Below are 24,872 nucleotides of genomic sequence, written 5' to 3'. Positions count from 1 at the left end.
CCAGGAGTCCCAGAGATATGTAGTCCCTAAGCAAATACTGACAACCCTTTCACAAAGAAGAAAGAATACTCTTCTAAAGTCAAGATTTCTTTATCCCAGGACAAAGACACTTGTCCTGTCTCATTCCCTCATGGAGCTCAGAAGCTCAGTTCTCTCTTTTCCTGATTGTTCCCAGCAAGAGGGACTCATGTGTCATTAGGTCCATTTTTCAGCCTCTTTGTCTCAGTTTCTCTCATTTGAAAATGCAAATAATAATAATAATTAATAATGTCTTTTTTATAAGTTTATTATGAAGACTGAATGAATAAATAATTACAATTGCAACAGTGTCTACCTAGCACAAAAGGGGTTCAATGTCAGTTATTCATTTTCATTTTCATTATGATTATCATTATCTGGACCCAAGAGTCTCCTTACTGTCAGAAAGGAGAAAGTAAAACAGCATAATGTCTCTCAATGCCAACTAGGTGTTGGATAGGGGTTATTTTGAAAATGCCACCATAGAATTAAAATAATATTCCCTAAAAATTACCCTTTTCAGTCCCCCCCCTTTTTTTTTCTTGTATCAGACTGTATCTCATACTTAATTTAATACCTCTCCAGCTAGAGACTACAAAATAGAGCGAATGCATGTTCTCTACACATATATACACACACATACACACATGATATAGGAAAAGAGAGAGATTTGGGAGAATGTGCATATGACATTTTTTCTGGCCATGCCTCAACACCAGCGGGATTTCAGAGCTTCCTCTTGGATAAAGCCCATCTGACACAATCTTGTTTCTAGGCGTGCTGATGAACACTTTCTCTCTTAAGGAATATTGGGAGAATGTACTGCCAAAGTCCTGGCAGAGCCTTATTGAGGGACCGTGCTCCTCTTTTTCTTTGGTCCCCGGATGTGACTTATATTCAACATTTGCCTTAGTCAGATGGGTAAGACAAGCAATGTGCCTTAAATAGCATTCTTATAATTAGAAATATGAATGCAAAGATTAATTTTGGAATTTATGCCTTTTTTTTCCCTGAAAAGCATAATTTTCTAAAATCTGGGAAAAAATAGTTTATGTTCTTGGCACCTTTTTGAAAAAAGTCTCAGAGAGCCTTCTTGTTCCCTCCAACTTCATCTTGCAACCTGAATTTTATAAGTTGAGAACAAATGTAAAATACAAATGGCAAGAAAAACCTGGCAATTTTTTGTCACCCATATGATGGAGAAATTCATAATATTTGATGAAAAATTACAAATTAATGAGAAAAAGGAACAATCCCTTAAGGAAAAATAAATCTAGTTAAGAAAGAACGGCAAGTCACCAAGGAACATGAAGTAATGTTCCACTTTACCAGTAATCTAAGGTCAATGAATTTAAGAACAATAATGATGGGTCATTTTTACCTAAGAAAAATGCCAATACTAATAATAAAATAAAAAGAAAAATACCTGATTTGGGTGATGGTGACAATGATGATAAACTGGCACTCTCTTATTGTATAGGATACGAGGATAAGTCGGTTCAAACTCTGTAGAAAGTAAATTGGCAATGCTTTCAAAACCTTATTCTTTGACTCTAAAATTTCCATTACAGGAATTTATCCTAGCAATATCTAAGATATATTTAAATATGTATTTCTCGAGATGCTTAATGGAGTATGTTTTGTTATTAAAATAATTATAAACAACTTAAACATCCAAAATAATATATTTGTTAAATATAATATGATATAGTCTTTTAAAAATTAATTTATTTTTGAGAGAAAGAAAGAGAGAGTGGGGGGACGAGGGTGAGGGAGAGAGACAATCTTCACGCGGACTTTCTGCTGAGTGTGCAGGACCCTGAGATCATGACCTGAGCTGAAACCAAGAGTTGGATGCTCAACTGACTGAGCCACTCAGGCGCCCGTATAATATGATTTATTCTTAAAATGGACAACTATGCAGAAGTCTGAAAATGCTAATGTATGAAAATTAGGTATGATATGGAAAAATATGGCATTTTAGGGGAAGATGAAGGTGAGAAAACTATCTCCTTAGTTAGGCTTTCTTCTTAACACAGTTCAAAATTTCATCATTCCTCAAATTCCTTTTCCAACACACTTTCTTCATTCATAGGTAAAGTTCTCAACCCTAGCTTTAATTAAAGGAAAAAAATCTGCCAGATAGGACCTCTCTAGACGTCTATCATGTCATCTACAAGTTTCCTGACTCACCCAGGGCCACGTCTTCTCTCTCATGACAATGGTAGAGGCATTCGCTCTGCTAGCCTCCAGCTCATTCTGCCTCCGGGGCTTTGGGGAGCTATCTGCCCCCGTGACGTGTGAGGGGCAAGGCGTCCGGACTTTAACCGTGGACCCGCATATCTGTGTCTAAACATCCTGAAGTTTATAAATCAAGCCAGCTCTTCTGTAAAATATATCCTTTAATTCTAGTCTACATATAATATTAGTTTCAGGTGTACAACAGAGTGATTTGACAATTATCTACATTACAAAATGCTCACCGCAATATAATTACTTTCTGTCACCACACAAATGTATTACAATATTATTATTATTTTAAAGATTTTATTTATTTATTCATGAGAGACACAGGGAGAGAGAGGCAGAGACACAGGCAGAGGGAGAAGCAGGCTCCTCGCAGGGAGCCCCATGTAGGACTCGATCCTGGGTCTCCAGGATCACGCCCTGAGCGGAAGACAGACATCAACCACTGAGCCACCAGGCATCCCTATTACAATATTATTGACTATATTCCCTACCTATGTTACACTTTTCATCTATGTGACTGTTTTGTAACTAGAAATTTGAATCTTTTAATGTCCTTTGCCTCCCACCCAAGCCCATTACCCTCTGGCAGCTACCAGTTTATTCTCTGTATAAGTCTATTTCTGGGGGCACCTGGGGGGCTCAGCAGTTGAGCATCTACCTTTGGCTCAGGTTGTGATCCCAGGGTCCTGGGTTCCAGTCCCATGTCAGGCTTCCCACAGGGAGCCTGCTTCTCCCTCTGCCTATGTCTCTGCCTCTTTCTCTCTGTGTCTCTCATGAATAAATAAATAAAACCTTTAAAAAAATAACATCATTTTTTTTAAAAAAGTGTGTTTCTGTTTGCTTGTTTTGTTTTCTAGAGTCTACATATAAATGAAATCATATAGTATTTTATTTCACTGTCACTTTGTTGTTTCACTTGGCATAAACCGTCTAGATCTGTTCATGTTGTCACAAATGGCAAGACTTCACTATTTTTATGGCTGAGTAATATTCCATTGTGTATATATACTGCATCTTCTCCATTCATCTGTTAATGGACATTTGGGTTGCTTCTGTATCTTGGCTATTGTAAGCAAGGCTGCAATAAACAGGGCTGCGTATATCTTTTCAAATTAGTGTTTTGGTTTCTTTGGATAGATACCCATAAGTACAATGACTGAATTGTACAGTATTTCTATTTTTAATTTTTAAAAGAAACTCCATATTGTTTTCCACAGCAGCTGCACCAATTTGCAATCCCACCAACAGTACACAGGGTTCCTTTTTCTCCACATTCTTATCAGCACTTGCATTTTCTTGTCTTTTTGATACTAGTCATTCTGACTGGTGTGAGGTAATGTCTCATTATGGTTTTATTTGTATTTCCCAGGTGATTAGTGACATTGAACATCTTCTCATATGTCTGTTAGCCCTATGTACATTTTCATTGCAAAAATTTCTATTCAGATCATCTATTTTTTAAATTGGATTATTTGTGTGTGTGTGTGGAACTGTATGAGTTCTTTATATATTTTGAATATTAACCCCTTAACAGGGGGGTTTGTATATATATATATATATGTATATAAACATATATATGTAAACCCCCTATATATATAAACATATTTGTAAATATGTTTTCTCATTTCTGTGGATGGCCTTTTTGTTTTGTTGATGTTTTCCTTCATTGTCCAAAAGTTTATTTATAATGACAACACTTTAAGAGTAAACAGAAAGATTTCCATGTTCATAAAACCATAATTGAATTTAAATAAGATAATTTTAGTTTTATATCCAAAAGTGAGTGAAAGAATCATTTGTTTAACATGCCTTTATTCAGTTATGCAAATATGAGTATACAAGATGATTATTGCTAAATAGTGAAACATCTCCACTAGATCATGTACTATAGTTGGTATCATCAGTTCAAGAGTACTCGGTGGTGGTGGACCATAAGAAGTGATACTAGGAGTTTACAATCCAGCTGACTGAGAGATAAAAGAATAATACAAGATAGAAATACATACAGTCATTGATTAATAATATTCTTGAGTCTATGCTTAGAAACCATCTAATTTAGAAAATAATTATGTGCAAAATATTTTTTGTTTGATATAGTTCCAATTGTTTATTATTAGTTTTCTTTCCCTTGCCTAGGGAAATTTATCCAGAAAAACATTGCTGAGGTTGATCTCTAAGAGTTTACTGTCTATGTTTTTTCCTGGGAGTTTTATGGTTTCATATCTCACAATTAGATCTTTAATCCATGTTGAGTTAATTTTTGTCATTAAGTTATCTCCATGTATTTTTTTATTTCCTCATTGGTTGTGTAACAGTATGTTGTTTAGCTTCCATATGTCTATGCTTTTTCCAGTTTTTTCCTCATGATTGAATTCTAGTATTGTACCAGTATGGTCAGAAAAAGATGTATGATATGGTTTCAAGCTTCTTAAATTTACTGAGACTTGTTTTGTAACTTAACATGTTATCTGCCTTGGGAAATATTCCATGTGTGCTTGAAAATAATGTATATTTTGCTCTTTTTGTTTGGAATCATCTGTATGTATCTACTAAGTCCATCTGATCTAATGTGTCATTCAAAGCCACTGTTTCCTTATTGATTTTGTTGGGATGATCTATGGACGTAAGTGGGGTGTTAAAGTCCTATACTATTATTGTATTACTATCAATTTCTCCCTTTACATCTGTTAATGTTTGCTTTATGTATTTAGGTGTTTTTACGTTGGCTGCATAGTTATTTATAATTGGTATAACCTTTTGTTGGACTGATTCCTTCATCATCATGTACTGCCTTTTGTCTCTTTGTTTTAAAGTCTGTTTTGCCTAAGTATTGCTACCCTACTTTTTTTTTTTCCTACTTTCATTTGCATGCAATATCTTTTTCTATCTGTTCACTTTCAGATAGTTTGAAGTGAGTCTCTTATACTGTAGAGATGGATCTTGTTTTTTATTTTTTTAAATCCATTCAATTACCCTATGTCTTTTAATTGTAACATTTAGTCCATTTACAATTAAAATAACTATTGATAAGAATGTAGCTATTGCCATTTTGTTCATTGTTTCCTGGTTATTTTTGTAGTTCTTTGAGGCTCCTTTTTTTTTTTTTTTTTTTTGAGGCTCCTTTTTTTAAAGATTTTATTTATTTATTCATGAGAGGCAGAGAGAGAGAGAGAGAGAGAGAGGCAGAAGCAGAGGGAGAAGCAGGCTCCATGCTGGGAGCCTGACGTGGGACTCGATCCCGGAACTCCAGGATCACATCCCCAGCTGAAGGCGCAGCACTAAACCATTGAGCCACCGGGGCTGCCCTGCTGCTCCTTTCTTATTGTCCTATTCTCTTCCCTTGTGTTTTGATGAGTCTCTTAAGTATTATGCTTGAATTTCTTTATTTTTTTGTGTGTATCCATGATAAGTTTTTCATTCGTGGCTACCGCGAGGTTCATATATAATATCCTATGTATATAGCATTCTATATACTCTATATATAGCGTTCTGTATATTAAGTTGCTGAACTTTGAACACATTCTAAAAGCACTATATTTTTATTCCCTCCTCCACATTTTATGTATATGTAAAGTCATATTTTACATCTTTTGATTTTGTGATTCCCTTGACTAATTTTTGTAGATAAAATTGATTTTACCACTTTCATCTTTTAGCCTTCATACTAGTTTTATAGGTTTTTGATCTAATGCCTTTACTGCATATTTGCTTTTACCAGTGAATTTTTTTCCTTTTATAATTTTCTTACTTCTAGTTATGGCCTTTTCTCTTCCATTTAAAGAAGTCCTATTAATATTTCTTGAAGGCTACTTTAGTGGGAATGAATTCCTCTAACTTTTGTTTGTCCGGAAAATTCTTTATTTCTCCTTCAATCCTGAATGATAAACTTGCCAGGCAACATATTCTTGGTTGTAGGTCTTTTTTTTTTTTCTTTCAGCACTTTGAATACATCATGCCTCTCTCCTGACCTGCAAAGTTTCTGCTAAAAAATCAGCTAATGGCTTCCTTGGATGTAACTGTTTGCTTTTCTTTTGCCGCTTTAAAAGTCTCTCTTTAGCTTTAATTTTTGCCATTTTAGCTATTCTGTGTCTTGGTGTGGACCTTTTTGGGTTCATCTTATTTAGGCTTCTCTGTGCTTCCTAGTCCCAGATATATGTTTCCTTCTCCATGTTAGGGAAATTTTCAGTCATTATTTATTCAGATAAATTTTCTGTTTTTTTAATCTCTTCTCCCTCTGAGATGCATATAATGAGAATGTTATTATGCTTGATATTCTTATAGAGATACCTTAACCTATCTTTGTTGTATTTTTTTTATTTTTGCTGCTCAGCCTGGTTGTTTTCCTCTACTCTATCTCCCAAATTGTTTTTCCATTTTTCTGCATCCTTTAATCTACTGTTGATTCACTCTAGTCCATTTTTCATTTCAGTTATTGTATTCTTCAGCACTGACTGGTTCTTTTTTATATGTTCTATCTCTTTTCTGAAGTTCTGAGTTCATCCACCTTTCTCTCAAGCCTGGTGACAATTACCTTGAACTCTGTACTAAGTATATTGCTTATCTCTGTCTCAGCTCTTTTTCTGGGATTGCATCTTGTTCTTTAGTTTGGATCATATTTTTCTATCTTCTCATTTTGTCTAACTCTCTATGTTACTATGCAGAGGTAGGTCAGCTATGTCTACTGGTCTTGAAAGTAGTGGCCTTACATAGAAGGTGTCCTTTGGTGGCCAGTAGTGCAATCCCCTGGTCACCAGTCATGTATTTCAGAGGTGCCCCGTATGTGAGCTGCATGCAGCTCCTGTTGTGCCTGGGCCATGACTGCTGTGAGTATGCTAGTGGGTGGGGCCAGCCCTCAGTCTGGCTGTCAACAATGATTGGCTATAATTGCAGTGGGTGCATGGTTGATGGGGTTTGCCCTTGGCCTGGCTTACTGGAAGGCCCAGCTGTAGCCATTACAGGGATGCTGGTGGGTGGGTCTAGTTCCAGGCTCAGGTGTAGCTACTGTGTTCATCCTGGCACAATTGCCCTGCTGCCCCAGAGGCTGGTATGACTGCTGCCTCCCACCTACTTGTTTGTTTACCTAGCTAGTTTCCATTCAAACCCAGTGTCAGTGAGGTTGACCAATCCTAGGGATAGTACTCAAGCCCTGGATGCAGGAGAAGCTGGGAAGGCTGATGTCATCTTCTGCCTCACACCAATACTCACAAGGTTTAGGATCCTCCAAATGTATGAAGATGCTAGACAGTAGCCCATACACAGTCAAAAGATGACTTTTCCACTTTAATTAAGATTAATGAATGGGTTGTTTCCTTTAATCTATTAATGTGAAAAAATATATTAGAGTCTCTAATGTTGCATATCTGTAAAATCAATTCTACTTGGCTACATTATTCTTTAAATATAGTCCTGTTTTCAACTTATACATACCTGTGTTTATCATTGAGAATGGCCAAGAGTTTTCTTTTCTGTGCTAACTCTGTTAGGGTTTTCAGAGCTATATAAACTGTGTTGGAAAGATTTTTCATTTTATTTAGGACCTTGAGAAATTCATGTAAGAGAAGCATCATCTGTTCTTGAAGGGACTGGTCTAAATGATCAATGAAACAGCCTACTCTAGTATATTTTGGGACAGTTCTTGGACAGTATTTCCAAATTTTTCATGATTATTGATCTACTCAGGTTTATGTCTTTTCTGGAGTCAATGCCTTAGAAAATGTCAAGAATTGAATTTAGTATGTTAAACGCTGTGAGCTGTCAGAAAAAAAATGTTTTGTAGTCTGTGAGCATGAGTGATAGGGATTGCAAATGGATTATTTTTAGAAAGTGTGTAAGAGAGCCCTAACAGTTCAGTAAGGTAAGGCTGTCACACCATTCATTAATTTACCTAGGTTGTTTATATTGAGGAGGTGTCTGTCGAGACGTTGAATACTGGAGGTGTTTGGTTTGAGGTGTTGAATAGATTTCTTCTTCCTTAAATGGATTCATTTCTTTTTGCTACAGCTCCCCAAGTTCTAGGCCTTTGCACATATTCACATCATCTCCAGAATCCCTGAAAGAATGTATTCTGTTTCTTTTTATGGCACCATTTTTTGGTTATTTTATGCTTTGAAAATTATAACAATAATACATGCAAGTTATGTAATAAGACAAACAGTACATTATAAATTTATATATGTCATAAAAAATATATATGACAAAGCTAATCCTTTCCCTGCCACCTCACCTCCCTGAGATAACTAGGACAAACTGCCTGCCATATTCCAACCCTCTATCTCCTCATTCATACTTGTACAAAGGTATATGCTTTCTTTGTGTCTTTGCTTTTGCTAAAATGGAATTATATTATATTATACCCAGTCTACAAATTGTTTTTCTTTGAAAGCTTAATTTTAGAAAATATTAAACATATGCAAGTAGTGTGATGAATTCATTTATATTCACCACCACCACCGAATTTCAACACTTATCAACTCAAGGTTAATCTTGCTTCAAACTCTACCTTCACCTGTCCACTCCCTCCGTATCTTGGATTTTTATTATTTTTAACATATAGCATCTCCCTAACATTTTAGTTTTTAAATATTCAAATCTGTAGAAAGTGTTGGAAGGCTAGTACAATGAACAATCATCTGCCCATCACCTGAATTTACCACTTGTTTTTCATCGTTGGCAACAATTTATGAACATCTTTGTATTTAGCTATAACTCTACCTTTTTCCCCTTAATACTTTGATACAAAACACACATATATATTACTTTATGTAATTATTAATTTTTTCTAGAACACTATTGATATGCAGAAGCAAGAGTTGGCTGAGATGCTTAAAGCAAGGGGGCCAAGTTCACCCAAACAGAAGGATTTAACCAAAAATAGTTGCCAAAAGAAAAAAAAAGAGAGAAGCTCTATGCAACAACAGGGTAGGCAAGCAATTTTTCATGCTTAGCAGAGGAACTCCAAAAACCTTTTCTGCCAAACTTTTCACAGATACTTAGCTTGAGGCCCAGGCAGCTGTGTGTGAAGTGGCCTCCCTCCTCCGGGAAAAGAGGACATGTGGGAGCCCTGAATTCTGGCCTTAGGCTCAGCAGACCTCTCCAATGACCGATCTGCTAGCCAAAGTTTCCTTTAATAAACTGTTGGAACAGTAAGTAATTCCAAGTTCAACTATTTTTGGATCACTCTAATTGCCTGTTGAATTAGGCAGTTTACCACTAATATTGTATTTTTTTTGTCAATTCTCACATTTCTAATACTTTGTGCTTTATATACCTTTCCAAAGTATTATTGGACATATCAGGGCCCATGACAATTATTGCATCATTTTGAATTTCAGTTTTTATAAAAGAAAAGTGATCCAATTTTGTAATAACAACGTTTGTCTAGCTTTCTGTGCAAACATCTCTCTTCTCATCTTGTAGCAGCAGGAAGTAAGTCTTCTAACTCTGAGAAACTCCAATACATACCAACCCTTTCTCTCCATATATATTTCCACATCTTGGACGATGATGAATTATACCCTGAACCTAATGCTACTTGGGTGGTGATTAAATCTCCTTTCTAGGTTTACATATGAAAAGGATTTTAGTATTTGTAATTTAAGACCTGAAATCTACATCAACTATTATTAACATCATGATCCCAACAAATTTTTGTTTGCATTTCCATGATACGCTGTAGCCATTGTAATAGATTTAACATATCATTTTGTTTGAGATTTGTTTGCTTTAACTGTATTTATTAGCTATTGTTGCATAACAAATTACCCAAAGTTTAGTGACTTACAATAACTGTTTATTATTTCTCAGATTTGGTGCGGTGGGAATTCAGAAGTGGTTTAGTTGCCTGGCTCTGGCTCGGGGTCTCTCCTGAGGTTACAGATCTGACACCCCAGGGGACAATCACCTGACAGATAGATGGGGACTTTTCTATAGTCATGTTTCAGCATATCTTTGTGACATGGCAGCTGGCTTCTACCCCACGGTGACTAATCCAAAAGAGAGAGAAAGAAGGAAGACACAATGCCTTCTGAAACGTTGTTTCAGAAGTTACATATCATTACTTGTGCCACATTCTATTCATTAGAACCGAGTAGCCAAGTTCTCAATTAAGGGGAAGAGAATTATGGTCTGTCTTTTGAGGAGGAGTATTAAATAATTTGTGGACCTTTTGTTAAGCCATGATAAACTCTCAAAACAATACTTGGGCTTTGAGGACACAATCCAATGCTTTCTGTCATCCAACTGCAGAGTTTAAACTATTTACATAAATTGTTAATCATTGATCTCCTAGTTCCACTAACTCTTTTTGTTCTATTTCTTCTGGTTTTATGGGTTCTAGCTGATTTGGCTCATTTTCTTGTAGTGTAGGTCTATTGTTGAGATCAGATTTTTTATGTCTAAAAAGCTCTTTATGTCATCTCTGTTTTTGAAAGCTATTTTGCTAATTATAAAATTCTAGGTTGATAGGTTGTTGTTTTTTTCTGTCAGTATTTTAAGAATATTGGTCCACCATCTTCTGGCTGATGAAGAATGATGGTTTTTATTGCTTCTAACAAGAAGTCCACTGTCACACATAAATTTGGTCCTCTGTACACAGTGTTTCTTTTTTCCTCTTGCTGCTTTCACAATTTTCTCTTTATCATTAGTTTTGAGCCATCTGATTATATGATGTTTCTCAGCGACATTTTCTTCATGTTTCTTGTGCTTAAGCCTTTGAGATTTGGGATCTGTAGATTGATAGTTTCATGAAACTTTGAACATTTTCAGCCATTGTTCCTTCAACTGTAAGTCCCCACTCACCTGCAGACTTCAGGTACATGTTAGTTTGAGGTTCTACCACAGGTCACTGATACCTTGTTTATTCTTCTAAATCTTCTGCAGTGTCCAATTTATTGTTAATCTCATCGCATATATTTTTTAACTCAGAGATTGATTTTTTTCATCTTTGGGAGCTTAATTTGGGTCTTCTTATATGCCTTCTGTGGTTTTCCTTAACATGTTGATTCTCTACCTACTTGAACATCAGAAATATAATTGTTCCATTCTGATTGGTAAAAATACAAACCATTTTGTCTCTGTGTGAGTTCCAAGGGTTGTTCCTTCTAATCCTCTTGGGAAAGTTTCTCATCAGCCATGGGCGTTTCTCACACACTTGTGATAATTAGTACTTAGTGGGAGATATGAAAGGATCCCTCTGGAGAACCCTAGAGCTCTCTCTCTCTGTGCAGTTCTCTCTTCTCTGAGAAGCTCTTTACTCTAGTCCTTTGTTCTGTAAATTCTAGCCTCTGTGACCCACTTAGTTCTCAGTCAGTCTCCTTAACTTAGTGAAACTTCCAGGCTCCATTTGAGGGTTTCCTCTCCCTGCATTACTGTTTAGAAGTTCTCCAGGCAATAAGTTGAGACAATCTTTGGGCTTATTTCATTTGTTTCTCTTCTCCCAGGTCTTGTGTTGCATGTTATCTGATGTTTAAAAAATCTCTCTGTGTGTGTGTGTGTGTGTGTGTGTGTGTGTGGTTTTGTTTGTTTTGTATGACTTTCTGCTTATTTAAGGAAACTAGAGCTAATCTCCATTATTTCATTGTGTTTGGCAGCAGAAGACTCCAGAAAATAGCTTTGAAACCTGCATTCTATATAACAACTGTATCAGTTACCTATTTTTGCACAAATAGAAGAAAAAGGAAAGAGGTAAACAAACTATAATAGACTCTTAACAATAAAGAACAAACTGAGGGTTGACAGAGGGAGGTGAGTGGGGTATGGGAGCGATGGGTGATGGCTATTAGGTAAGGCACTTGTTCTGATGAGCACTGGGTGTTATTTGTAGGTGATGAATCACTGAATTCTACTTCTCAAACCAATATTGCACTGTATGTTGACTAACCAGAATTTAAATATAAATTTGAAGAGAAAGACTTCCCAAACTGTGTGGTTTAATGTGGTAGCCATTTATTTGTTCACAATTTTATGTATTGGTGATTCAAGATGCTTTCAAGCCCAAAATTTCCAGAATGCTTAAATCTTAAATATTGGGCTCAACTGGAAAACTCTGCTGTTTATGGTATCAGCTGTGCTAACTCATGCATTTGAAATTAATTGGCAATTTGGCTGCTGGCTTGCCTACGAAGACGTCACCCATATGTCTGGCAATTGGTGCAAACTTTTGTCTGGACTGTTCCCTCTTCAAAACCCCTGACCTCCCACCACCCCTACCCCTTGCTCCAGTAGGCTATAGTAGGCTTTTTAACATGATTTTTGGGAATACTATTCTCTTTATCTTCTATCTGTAGGGACCACACTTTTTTTATTTTGTCTTCCCTATCACATATACATTGATTTTTGTGACAAAAGTGTTCAATGTTCACCAATATCCAGTTCTACCCTCCTTCCTGGGCTCAGAGCTAACTACATTTCCCGGCAACTATCCTTTCCCCATCCCACATCTGATTGTGAACTTGTGATTGCCCAGTGGAATCTCAGCCCTGGCCACAAAATGGTCAGCATGATCTTTCTCATGCATACTCTCTCTTTTCCTCTGTATGGCTGGAGTAAAGGCCTCCAAGATAGTGGAACCATGTGTTGGAAGAAGCCCAAATTCTTAATAAGAGCCCTTCAAGGTAAAATCTTAAAAAAAGGTGGGGGGGGGAATCCCTGGATGGCTCAGTGGTTTATCTCCTGCCTTTGGCCCAGGGCATGGTCCTGGAGTCCCAGCATCGAGTCCCATGTCAGACTCCCTGCCTAGAGTCTGCTTCTCCCTCTGCCTGTTTCTCTGCCTCTCTCTCTCTGTGTCACTCAGGAATAAATAAATAAAATCTTAAAAAAAAAAAAAGAGCCATTCAAGGGATGCCTGGGTGGCTCAGCAGTTGAGTGTCTGCCTTCATCTCAGGCCATGATCCTGGAGTCCCGGGATTGAGTCCTACATCAGGCTCCCTGCATAGAGTCTGCTTCTCTCTCTGCCTACATCTCTGCCCCTGTCTGTGTGTGTGTCTTTCATGAATAAATAAAATCTTAAAAAAAAAAACATTCAAACAGAAAATCGGCACTGGACTTTGGATGAGGGGGAAATAAATCTGTAATTTTGCTTTGTCAAGTAGTTGTAAACTCAGACTAATAGAATTTCCATCAAGTTTCAAAAGTGTTCTATAAGTTTCTCTAACATCATAGAGAACAAAATAGTATGGTTTTATGCATACCACTTAAGCTGAGGACACCACAGCTTTCAAGTTCTCTTCCTTCCCTTTTCATGTAGTTCTGTTTATTATATTCCTTAGTATAACTTGTGATATATTATTACATAATATAATGTATTAGTGGTATATAAATGATATGATACAATGTAACAATATAACACAACATAATTTAAGATCTAGGCCTAGATTATTGCTAAAAATCAATATATTTTTTAAAGATTTTATTTATTTACTCATGAGAGACACAGAGAGAGAGAAAGTGAGAGAGAGAGGGAGGGAGAGAGGCAGAAGCAGGCCCCATGCAGGGAGCCTGATGTGGGACTCAATCCCGGGTTGTCCAGGATCAGGCCCTGGGCCAAAAGGACGCTAAACCACTGAGCCACCCAGGCTGCCCTAAAACATCAATATTTTTATACCATATGCATTCTTTTTAAGAATAATTCCTCATATCAGCATTCAGGTTTGTATTCGGAATGGCCACAGTTATGTAGGATTGTGCTGGCATTTCACTTGTTCCGTGCTGTTTACAAATCTTTGGGAACATGACTTTCTCTTCCTGGGTTTTTAATTATATTTCCTTTTTCTAGTTAGCTACAGTACATTTGAACATACATTTTTCAGAATCTTTAGACATCTTTCTCTTCTTTTGCCTCTAAGAGATTTCATGTGTGTGTGGGATTCACATTTTTTGTTAGGACGGGTCTAGATACAAATCTTTTGTTGATCTTTGCTTGGAATACTCTGAAGCTTTTCGATTTATACTTTGTTGTCTTATCAGCTAAGGAAAATTTTTAATGATGTCTTTAACTGTTGCTGCTTTCATTTGTCTTTGTGTTTTACTTCAGGGACTCCATAATTCTTCAGTTAACACCTCTCTTCTCTGTACCTCTTAGTCCCACTATAGACACTCTATCGTCCCTTGTAACATATTTTTTTTCCCTTTTGTCTTGCTTTTTGGAGACCTGACCAGATGTGTTCCTCATATTATTTACTCTATGGTGACGAATTTTATTCTTCATCTCCTACCATCATGTGCGCTTTAATTCTACTGTTATATTTTGAATTTCCTTGCATAATTTTCCTACTCGACAATTTCTTTAAATTTTTCTCAGCCTCTTCTCTCCTTATGTATTTATTTCAGAGATCATGTTTTCAACTTTGTTTGGGGATACAGAAAAAAAATCCTCCTGATCTAAAAGATGTATGAATAAAAGAGCTTCAATTATATCTTTCCTTTGATACCTTATGATCTTATTCCACTTGCCTGATTCTGTATACTTTTTTCTTAGCACACTCACCCATCCCCCTGACACTTCAAGCTCATTCTGGTATAAAGGGCTATTTGCAGATCTGGTATTTGTTAACTTGCTGTATGACCCTTTTCATTATCCACAGTTGTTATTGCCAAAATTTCAAATAAAAATAGCAGATGAAATATTTATACGGTCACACAGTCTACTCTTGTTATTCATGATAGTTATGTTCTATAATAAAGTTGCTGTGAACACTGAATTAGTGAATACAGGACCATTGCTCCGATGGGAAATTTGAGGTTGTCCCTACATACCTGTAGAAACAATATTTTTGTCAATTGATTAAGACATAACCTTGTCTTATGACTTTTTGTTTAAAGACAAATTATTTAACATATTTTGTTGATTCATTAACATTGAACTTATAACTAAAGCACTGTAAAGTCATGACTGAATGAGTCTTATCTACATACATTTTTTTTTTTTCTCCATAAGGCACATCTCAGCCTTCTTGTGTTTGGGACAACTAGACGGTACTTGAGCACTACTCTTAAACAGAGAAATCACCATAAAAAAGCACAAACTCATAAAAAATGTGCCACTAAATAGACGGAGGAAAGAATACCTGTAAAACAACAGCTTATTCAACTTCAGCTGGAAATGTGTGTGGTGCAGCCCAGATTTTTCACCACTTGGCTCCTGTCCAGGAATGACTGTGAATGTGCTGTCAGTGTCGATCTTGGGGTTACAAATAAATCGTAACAAGTAGGTGAATTCTAACTTTGGAATCAGCAAATAATGAACAGCTAAAAGATATTTTGGTCTTTCTGTTTTCATTACCTACCATGTCAAATCCATCCAACCCAATGAACTCTCTTAATGAAGTGTACGTATAATCACAGAATTTCCCTACATTTTCACCATCTACCGATCTCTATTTCCTACAGAATGTACACACTAAATATGTATTCAGTGCTGACCAAGTGCCATGCAGGATGTGCCCCAGTGGGATGATAGTACCAGTTAGCTGAAAGTGTACTTTTGGATATATTGATGTATGTTGATGGAACTCTTTCCCACTGATATACAGTCAAAGGCAGGGTGATAGGCAGCACTCACGAGGCCAATTTACCCTGTCCAATTGGCATTTCCTGAGATTGGATTTAAGGATAATTTCCCCCAATCTCTCTTGCTCTTAAGCTTTAAAACTATGAACAGGGTCCAATAAAGTGTTTGTGGGTTTTGGTTGTTTTGTTTTGTTTTTGTATAACACCATACGACATCTAGAAGTTTTTACCAAGGTGCATTTTTAATTTGTGGTAACTACACCCACTTGACTGCGACCTGCCACTATGCGTTACCTGTTACCTGCATTCTGGCTTTCTGGTGGTTGTAATTTCTGAATGCTTGCAGAATTTGGGGAGCAGTACTCAGGTTGGAAGGGCCAATATTGAAAGAGCATCTCTAAGAGAGAAGGGAATGAAAGCCAGCTCCCTTTCTGGTAGTACCTGGGAGTCAAAGAGGGAAGGATTGCTCAGATTTAAGAGGGGAATGGCATGTAGGACCTTGAGAAGACCTCATTAGACACCAAGGTGCCCAGACTTCAGAAAGACCTTTGAGTGCCTCACTGTGTTTAACACATCATGGGACTTTGAATAGTGGCTCATCTCTGGTTACTAGTGTGAATCAAAGGCCACAGGATTTATTTTGGATGGCGTAATTCGCTTGGGATTTTTGTAGGAGTCTAGACTAGTCAGGAATCCAGTACTGCAATTAAATTTGATTTAGAAAACTAGAAAAAAATGTATTTCTTACGCCCTGTATGGTGGTACAAAATTCATAAGGTCAAACTTATTATGAAACCTTAGGCAAATTACTTTGCCTCTTTAATTTTCAACTTCCTCATTTGTAAAATAGGAACAGTGATGCTTACCCCACAGGGTTGTTTTGGAATTGATTATTGTATGCATAGGTTATTTTATGTTTTGGAATTGGTTATTTTATAGTAGGTCTTAGCACATGATGCCCAGTCAATATTGTACAGAGATGTCTCCTTCCAGCTGTCCTCTGAGTTCTCTTCTTTTAAGAGCATCCTTGTTGTCTAGCATTTATATTTTCCCACGTTCATCATTTTTTTCTTCTCATGTTCATCTTTATAGAAGTTTCCAACCATGTCGTTATACAGATACACCAATATTTTGATAGGATCATATCATGGTTTCATCCACTGGTTAGTCTTGGGTACCTGGGTTGGCTCCTCTGCTATTCTATCTTTCTCAAGCATACACTGGAATTTACTCCAAATCTTCCTGAACAGGCAACCTCTTTTCTGTAGGTAAAATGAATCTTTCAACTTTAACTATTTCTAGTTTCTTATTTAAATAGTATGTAGGTATAGGCATATAGTGTATTTTATCAATTATTGTATTCGTTTACACCTGAAATCTTCTTAAAAGGGGCTTAAGAACACTCACAAATATAAGATCAATAAACAAGAAAAAAATTACATTAAAACTAAGTAGGTAGGGGTGCCTGGGTGGCTCAGCGGTTTGGTGCCTGCCTTTGGCCCAGAGCATGATCCTGGAGTCCCAGGATCGAGTCCCACATCAAGCTCCCTGCATGGAGCCTGCTTCTCCCTCTGCCTATGTCTCTGCCTCTCTCTGTGTCTCTCATGAATAAATAAGTAAAATCTTAAAAAAAAAAACAAAACTAAGTAGGTGAAAAAAAATTGGGCAAAACAAAAATAAAGCAGAAAATTGGGATGCCAGATGGTTTCAATAAAAATACTGAACATGCTTAGAAAAAATGTGTGAAACATAAAAAGTATTAATCATATTGTTATGTTTTGTGTTTGATCATGGAGTTTTTTTTCCTTTTGCTGACTAAAAGATTTTTAAAACTCCTCAAAGATAATACAGTTTACACCAACTTCACACTTAATCTGTTATACTCATTGATCCATAGAGTAATAATGACACTGAAATGAATCTTTATGCTTGTATTTATCACAGGAATTTAAAGAGAATATTAAACCAGGTTTTGACAGATCTGGGCCAACAAGTAAATCTTTATTGAAAAAAAAGTGTATTTTAAAAACGGGAAGCACAAGGGAAATAGTGATTATGTCCCTAAAGCATCAATATTTACAAAAGAACATAGAAGATTGTTTTCTATGATTTTGATACAGTACATTTACTTCTCTCTCAGAAAGAAGACATCTCCCTGTAGCTCTCCAAAAGTGCTCAGAGCACACTGTACTACAATTTCAAAAGGAAACCACCTCTACAGATTCTTACTCTGATGTGCCCTGATAGCTTCAGAGGTAAAATTATGAACTATTTAAATAAGAAATTAGTCTTTAATTTCTAAATTTGCAATGCAAATTTAAATTCATCTTCAAATGTATCTTGAAAAGCAAGATATTTTAGAACCAAAAATTAGTAAATTTTTTTAAAGTCAAGCACCTTAAAAAAAATGTTTCTTTTCACTGGCTCGCTTTTATCATAGGGTAGTTGAATTTATGTAACATTTTCTTAATCTATAAACATAATAATAAAATAAACACTTGTGAGCCCTCTATTCAAATTATGAACTAAGACCCTGCCAATACCATTGAAGTAACCTGTGTGTTTTCATGTTCCCACCTCTTGTCTCCCTCCCCAGAAGTAGCTACTACCCTGAAATCCTTGTAGTTTACCCTATATTCATGGATCTTTAAATATTATTCTGTTCACCTTTACTTGGTCTTGAGCTTTAAAAAGTGTTATAATACTTAATGTACTATATGCTAATAATTTGTAAGTATAGGGCAGCCCAGGTGGCTAGTGGTTTAGGCGCCGCCTTCAGCCCAGGGCCTGGTCCTGGAGACCCAGGATCAAGTCCCGTGACCAGCTCCCTGTGTGGAAACTGTTTCTCCCTCTGCCTGTGTCTCTGCCTCTCTCTGTGTCTCTCATGAATAAATAAATAAAATATTAAAATATAATTTGTATTAATTTTAAAACATATTAATTACATTTAATAATATATTGTATTAATTTATTATTACAAATGTAATTTGTATTTGTATTACTACAAATGCAATTATATTATTATATATAATATATATTATATTATATTATTATAAATAGAATTAATACATTTACAATTTGTAATACATTTGTAGTTTGTAATGCAATTGGTAATTTGGTTTGTTTTTACTCATTTTAAACTGAATAATTAATTATTGCTAAGATCCATCCATCTCGTTTTATTTAGCTGCAAGATATTCATTTTCACTACTGTATATTTCATGTGAATATCCTCCAATAAATGTATTCATCCTCTTGTTAGTCCATACCTGGGTCATTTTGAATGTTTTGAAATATCAGATAATGCTCTTGTGAACATTTCCATGAGTGACTACTAAAACATATATTCACAAGTATATACCTGGGAATGAAATTTCTGGATTGCAGGAAACTCAAATGCTCAACTTTTTAAAGTGATGCCAATTCACACTGTCATCAACAGTGTCCTTTGCTGTTTTCATTCTTCTGCATCTTTTCTAACACTTGGTATTGTTAGAGCCCTTGTGGATTTGTCCAGTGAACATCATGTGTTTTTGGTTTTGGTGTTTACCTAACTAAGCATCTTTTAATCTACCTATTTACCTGTCTATCCATCTATCGAAATCAGCCATTTTAAATTTCTTTTCTATAAAATGCTTGTTTGGTGCTTTGCCCAATTCCCACTGAATTGCTGATCTCTTTATTATTAAAACACAAGGCTTCTTTACACTGATAGATTTTACTCTTTCACCAGTAATATGTATGGTAAATATCTTCTCTCAGATTGTGGATTATTTTAAATTTTTTATAATAGTGTCTTTTGAAAAACAGTAAGTCTTAATTTTAATTTCTTTAAGTTTATCAGTCTTTTATGTTAGTGGATTTTGAGTCTCGTTTAAGAAATATTGTTCTGTCTTCAAGTAAGAAAGATAGCGTCTAATATTTCTTGTGAAAGTTTGTTTTTAAAAAGCCTTTTATACATATATTTTATATTTAAGTCATTAATCCATTAAATTTTGTGCATGAGATGAGAGAGATATCCAATTTCATTTTTTCCATGTGGATAAGCCGATTATTTCTGCATCATTTACTGAAAAATCTTGCCTTCTCCCATGGATGGGCAATTCCATTTCTGTCATATATCATTTTCTTATGTGCACTGATCTATTTCTAGGCTTTTAGCTTTGTTTCCTTAGTAAGTATGTTTAATTCTGTATCAAAAAGCTTATTTTTAAAATGACCATTCTGGAAAAATTAAAACTATGGGGAGATAAATCAGATCAGAGGTTCTTAGGGGCTGAGAATTGGAGAAGGGGACAGGGAATTTGGGAGAGGAGGTAATGGGGATTTTCTCTATCTTGATTATAGACCATTATTTGTCAAAACTCAAAACTGAATAACTAAAAAGGCCGAGTTTTACTATATACACATTATGCTTCAGTAAACCAACTTAGAAAATTTTCCAAAATTTGCAAAATAATAATTTAATACCTTGTTATTTTTTTCTTTAGAAATGGCTTCACTCTTCTTGGGCTTTTACTTTTCTGTATAAATTTTAGAATCCTACTTTGAGCATCTCACCAAAAAATAAGCTTGCTGGGATTTTTATTGGAATTACATCGAGCCTATAGATAAATTTTGGGATGTTTTCTATTAGCAGTGAGAACAGTGTATTTCTCCATGTAGTTAAGCCTACTTTAATGTCATTTCATAATTAAATGTTCTAAATATTCTAATATTCTGGATCCCTAAATATTAAATATTAATATATATTAAGCAAGAGTGGGCTAGATTATTAAGCTGTTGTCTCTTGTTCCAAGCCCATCCCTCCACACTCTGCCATATGATGCTGGGCTAGGTCTTGGCAACCTGTAGTTCTCCTTTGCCAAATGGCTTCTTTTTAAGTTCTCCAATAAGGGATGCTGGAGGGAAAGTGAAAGACAAGGGGGAAGAAGAACCTTCATCTCTGCTCTGCTGTCCTTGCCAGTTATCGCTCTGGCAATGAGTCTTTACCATGGCAGGAGTTGTGGGTTCAATTTCCAGCTTTCTTCTCTCTCATAGTCTGCTTAATTGACTCCTGTTAGAGGCATAACTACCACCTGAGTAGACCCCCTTCTCAGAGGCCTGATCCCCTTCTGTGGGCCCCCTCTTCAAAGATTTTGAGGCACTAACACCACTCAAGCAGCTTCCCCTGATCGTTGTATAGAAATTAATCAACTTAGTTCTATTGAACTTATATACAGAAACCTCTCTATACTTTTCTTATAATTAGTATATATATATTCTTTTGAACTTTTTATGTAGCAACCATATCATAGACAAGTAATAACAGCTGTGTTCTTTTTTTCTATTCTTTATAATCTTTCTCTTCCCCTCACCCTTACTTTGCTTGATAAGGTCTCCAGTATAATGAAGGATAAAAGTGGTCATAGTAGAAACCCTGGTTTTATTCTGGGTTTTAAGAAGAAACTTCTAATGTTTCACCATTAATAATCATATTCTTGTAAGTTTTGTGGTAGATGTAGTCTGTTATGTTAAGGAAATTCACTTATATTCATAATTCTCAAATATGTTTAGAGTCTGTTTACTATTAATTGTGTAGGATTTTGGCATCTATGTTTATAAATATTAGATTACGAATTTTTCTTTCTCATTAGTGTCATTTTTTGGACTTGGTACCAAAATTAGTTGGGAATTGTTCTCTTTTTTTGATTCACTGGAAAGTCTGTTCTTTGAAGATTTTGTAAAACCTGACTAAAACATCTGAGACTGATGTCATTGTGGGAAGATTTGCAGTCTCTTTAGTGGTTGTAGAAATACTCAGGCTTTCTATTTCACCCCTTGAGTTAATTTTGGTTAAATTATATCACTCAAGAATTTTGCTGATTTTGTCTACATTTTTAAATGTGTTGGCATTAATTTTTCATGGTATTATTTCCCTTTCATTTTTCATTTTTTAAAGGATTTTATTTTATTTATTTGACAGAAGCAGAGAGAGAAAGAGCGTACAAGTAGGCAGAGTGGCAGGCCAAGGGAGAGGCAGAAGCAGGCTCCTGCCTGAGCAGAGAGGCTGGACCCTGGGATCATGACCTGGGGCCAAAGGCAGAAGCTTAACTGACCGAGCCACCCAGGTACCCCTCATTTTTCATTCTTGATTTCATTTATTTGTATTTCTCTCTCCCTCCCTCTCTCTCTTTTCTTGATCCATCCTGTCAGAAATTTGTCATTTTTATAGGGATGCAGTGAAATTTGGCTTTGATCTCAATATTTGGTCAAAATATGTGATTAAATTTCTGCTTTAACTCAAGTCTCTAGAAACCTAAATAGCAAATCACTATAATTTGAGAATCTCTGAATTTGTGCATGATCAATGATTATTTAATTGGATGAGTTAATTACAGAAGAATAATGATAATAAAATAACAAACATATATTAAATATTTGTTATTTTTTTCACTTTTTAAAAGGTGGATATAGCAAACTTAGGTCATCTTAGACTAAGAGGAGCCACAAATGTCCCAATTTCCAGCCAACAAAACCACTTCCACCATTACATTATCTATCTACTAAAACTTGGAGATTTATAAAAAACCAAAATTTCAAAGAACTCCCCAGACCTCAGATTGTATAGTAAATTTGAGTTTCTAAAACTCTTTGCTTCTACTTCCCTCATAAATAGTATTTTCAGAAGTCTTTCTATCTTTATAATGATAGTAGTAGCAGTAGTAGTAACAATAAATAGGTTAAGAAGGAAAAGAATTTCAACACATGATTGAAGGCACAAAGGCATATGGTGAGCTTTTTCATTTCTTTAAATGAAGATTTTTTTTGTGATTGACTTAATATGAATTTAAGATTCTCTTGGAAAAAAAAATCACTTCGTAAACCTTGTTTTTAATTGTGAAACAAAGGGTAATAGGATAGGAAAAAATTCTAAAGCCCTTGAAATTATTCTTTGTTGCTGGCCACTTATTCTGCTGTTACCATAGGGGTAGTACAGACATATCTTGGTGGTATTGGGTGTTCACTTCCAGATCACAGCAATAAAGTGAATATTGCAATAAAACAACTCAAATGAATTCTTTGGTTCCCTAGTGCATATAAACATTTTTACCCTATACTGCTGCCTATTAAATGTGCAATAGCATATTGTCTGAAGAAATCATGAATATACTTTAATTAAAAAATACTTTATTGCTAAATAACACTAACCATCATCTGAGCTTTCAGTGAGTTGTAATCTTTCTCTCCACCCTGGTGGAGGGTGTCGTCTCGAAGTTGATGGCTGCTGACTGACCATGGCGATGGCTGCTGAAGGTAGGGTGGCTGTGGCAATTTTCTTAAAATAAGACAACAATGATGTTTGCTGCATTCATTGACTCTCAAACAATTTATCTGTAGCATACAATGCTGTCTGATAGCATTTACCCACAGAACTTCTTTCAAAATTGGAGTTGATTCTCTCAAACTCTGCATTGCTATATCAATTAAGTTTATGTAGTATTCTAAATTCTTTGTTGTCATTTCAACAATCTTTTTGGCATCTTCTCCAGGAGTAGATTCCATCTCAAGAAATCACTTTCTTTGTTCATCTGTAAGATGAGCTCTGTCATGAGATTGCAGTAGTTCAGTCACATCTTTAGAATCCACTTCTAATTCCAATTCTCCTGTTTCCACCACATCTGTCGTTACCGCCTCCACTGAAGTCTTGAACCCCTCCCAGTCACCCACGAGGGTTGTAGTTCTTCCAAACTTCTATTAATGTTGATATTTTGACCATTTCCCACAAATCACAAATGTCTTTTATGGCATCTAGAATGGTGAATCCTTTCCAGAAGGTTTTCAATTTATTTTACCCAGATTCATCAGAAGAATCACTATGGCAGCTATGGCCTTAGATATATATTTCTTAAACAATAAGACTTGAGAGTTGAAATTACTCCCTGATCCACAAGTTGTAGAATGGATTGTGCATTGGCAGGCGCACAAACGATAATTGTATTGTACATCTTCATCAGAGTTCTTGGGTGACCGGTGTATTGTTCATAAACAGTAATATTTTGAAAGAAATATTTTTTTTTCTTGAGCAATAGGTATCAACACTGGCTCAAAATATTTGGTAAGCTATTTTGCAAACAGATGTACTGTCATACAGGCTTTCTTGTTCCATTTATAGAGCACGGAGTGGATTTAGCATTAATTCTTAAGACCCTAGGATTTTCAGAATGGTGAATGAGCATCGGCTTCAACTTAAAGTCACCAACTGACTTAGCCCTAATAAGAGCCTGTCCTTTGAAACCTTGAAGCCAGATGCTCACTTCTCTCTAGCTATGGAAATCCTAAGTGGCATCATCTTCCAATGGAAGGCTGTTTCATCTATACTGAAAATCTGTTGTTTGGGCAGCTACCTTCATTAATGATTTTTTAAAAAGATTTTATTTATTTATTCACGAGAGACACACAGAGAGAAACAGAGACATAGACGGAGGGAGAAGCAGGCTCCCCATGATGTGGGACTCAATCCTAGGACCCCAGGATCAGGCCCTGAGTCGAAGGCGGAAGCTCAACCCCGGAGCCACCCAGGTGCCCCTTCATTAATGATCTTAACTAGATATTCTGGAAAACTTGCTATGGCTTCTACATTAGCACTTGCTGCTTTACCTTGTGCTTTTATGTAATCGGGATGGCTTCTTTCCTTAAACCTCATGAACCCACCTCTGCTAGCTTCTAATTTTTCTTCTGCAGCTTCCTCACCTCTCTCAGCCTTCAGAGAATGGAAGAGAGTCAGGGTCTTGCTCTGGATCAGGCTTTGACTTACAGGAATGTTGACGCTGGTTTGATCAGACCACTAAAATTTTTTCTATATAAGCAATAAGGATTCTCCTGGGTTCAGTGGAGTAGCACTTTCAATTTCCTTCAAGAATTTTTCCTTTGCATTCACAACTTGGTTTTTGGTCCAAGGGCTCTATCTTGGCTTATCTCAGCTTTTGACATGCCTTCCTCACTAGACTTAATCATTTCTAGCTTTTGATTTAAAGTGAAAGGCATATGACTGGTCCTTTCATTTGAAACATAGAGGCCACTGTAGGGTTATTAATTGGCCCTACCTCAATACCGCTGTG

At 36.0% G+C, this 24,872-nt stretch overlaps 2 long non-coding RNA genes across 4 annotated transcripts in view; one reads left to right on the top strand and one right to left on the bottom strand.

Annotated features, from left to right (window-relative positions):
* The window catches only part of LOC140613170 (uncharacterized), a 90,830-nt gene that overhangs the window by 2,890 nt on the left and 63,068 nt on the right, over nucleotides 1–24,872 (bottom strand). For all 3 annotated transcript variants that reach the window (XR_012014333.1, XR_012014334.1, XR_012014332.1), the window contains one exon: nucleotides 1,445–1,524. This is a non-coding gene — a long non-coding RNA (uncharacterized lncRNA). The remainder of the gene's footprint in view (nucleotides 1–1,444; nucleotides 1,525–24,872) is intronic.
* LOC140613538 (uncharacterized) lies at nucleotides 11,579–21,875 on the top strand. The gene is made up of 5 exons (XR_012014526.1): nucleotides 11,579–11,659; nucleotides 11,859–11,949; nucleotides 15,200–15,469; nucleotides 17,912–18,026; nucleotides 21,737–21,875. It is a non-coding gene; the product is annotated as an uncharacterized lncRNA (long non-coding RNA).

This window comes from Canis lupus, chromosome 21, assembly GCF_048164855.1.
Source record: "Canis lupus baileyi chromosome 21, mCanLup2.hap1, whole genome shotgun sequence".
Classification (NCBI taxonomy): domain Eukaryota; kingdom Metazoa; phylum Chordata; class Mammalia; order Carnivora; family Canidae; genus Canis; species Canis lupus.
Note: the sequence above shows the minus strand (reverse complement) of the source record. Positions and strands in the feature narration are given on the sequence as shown.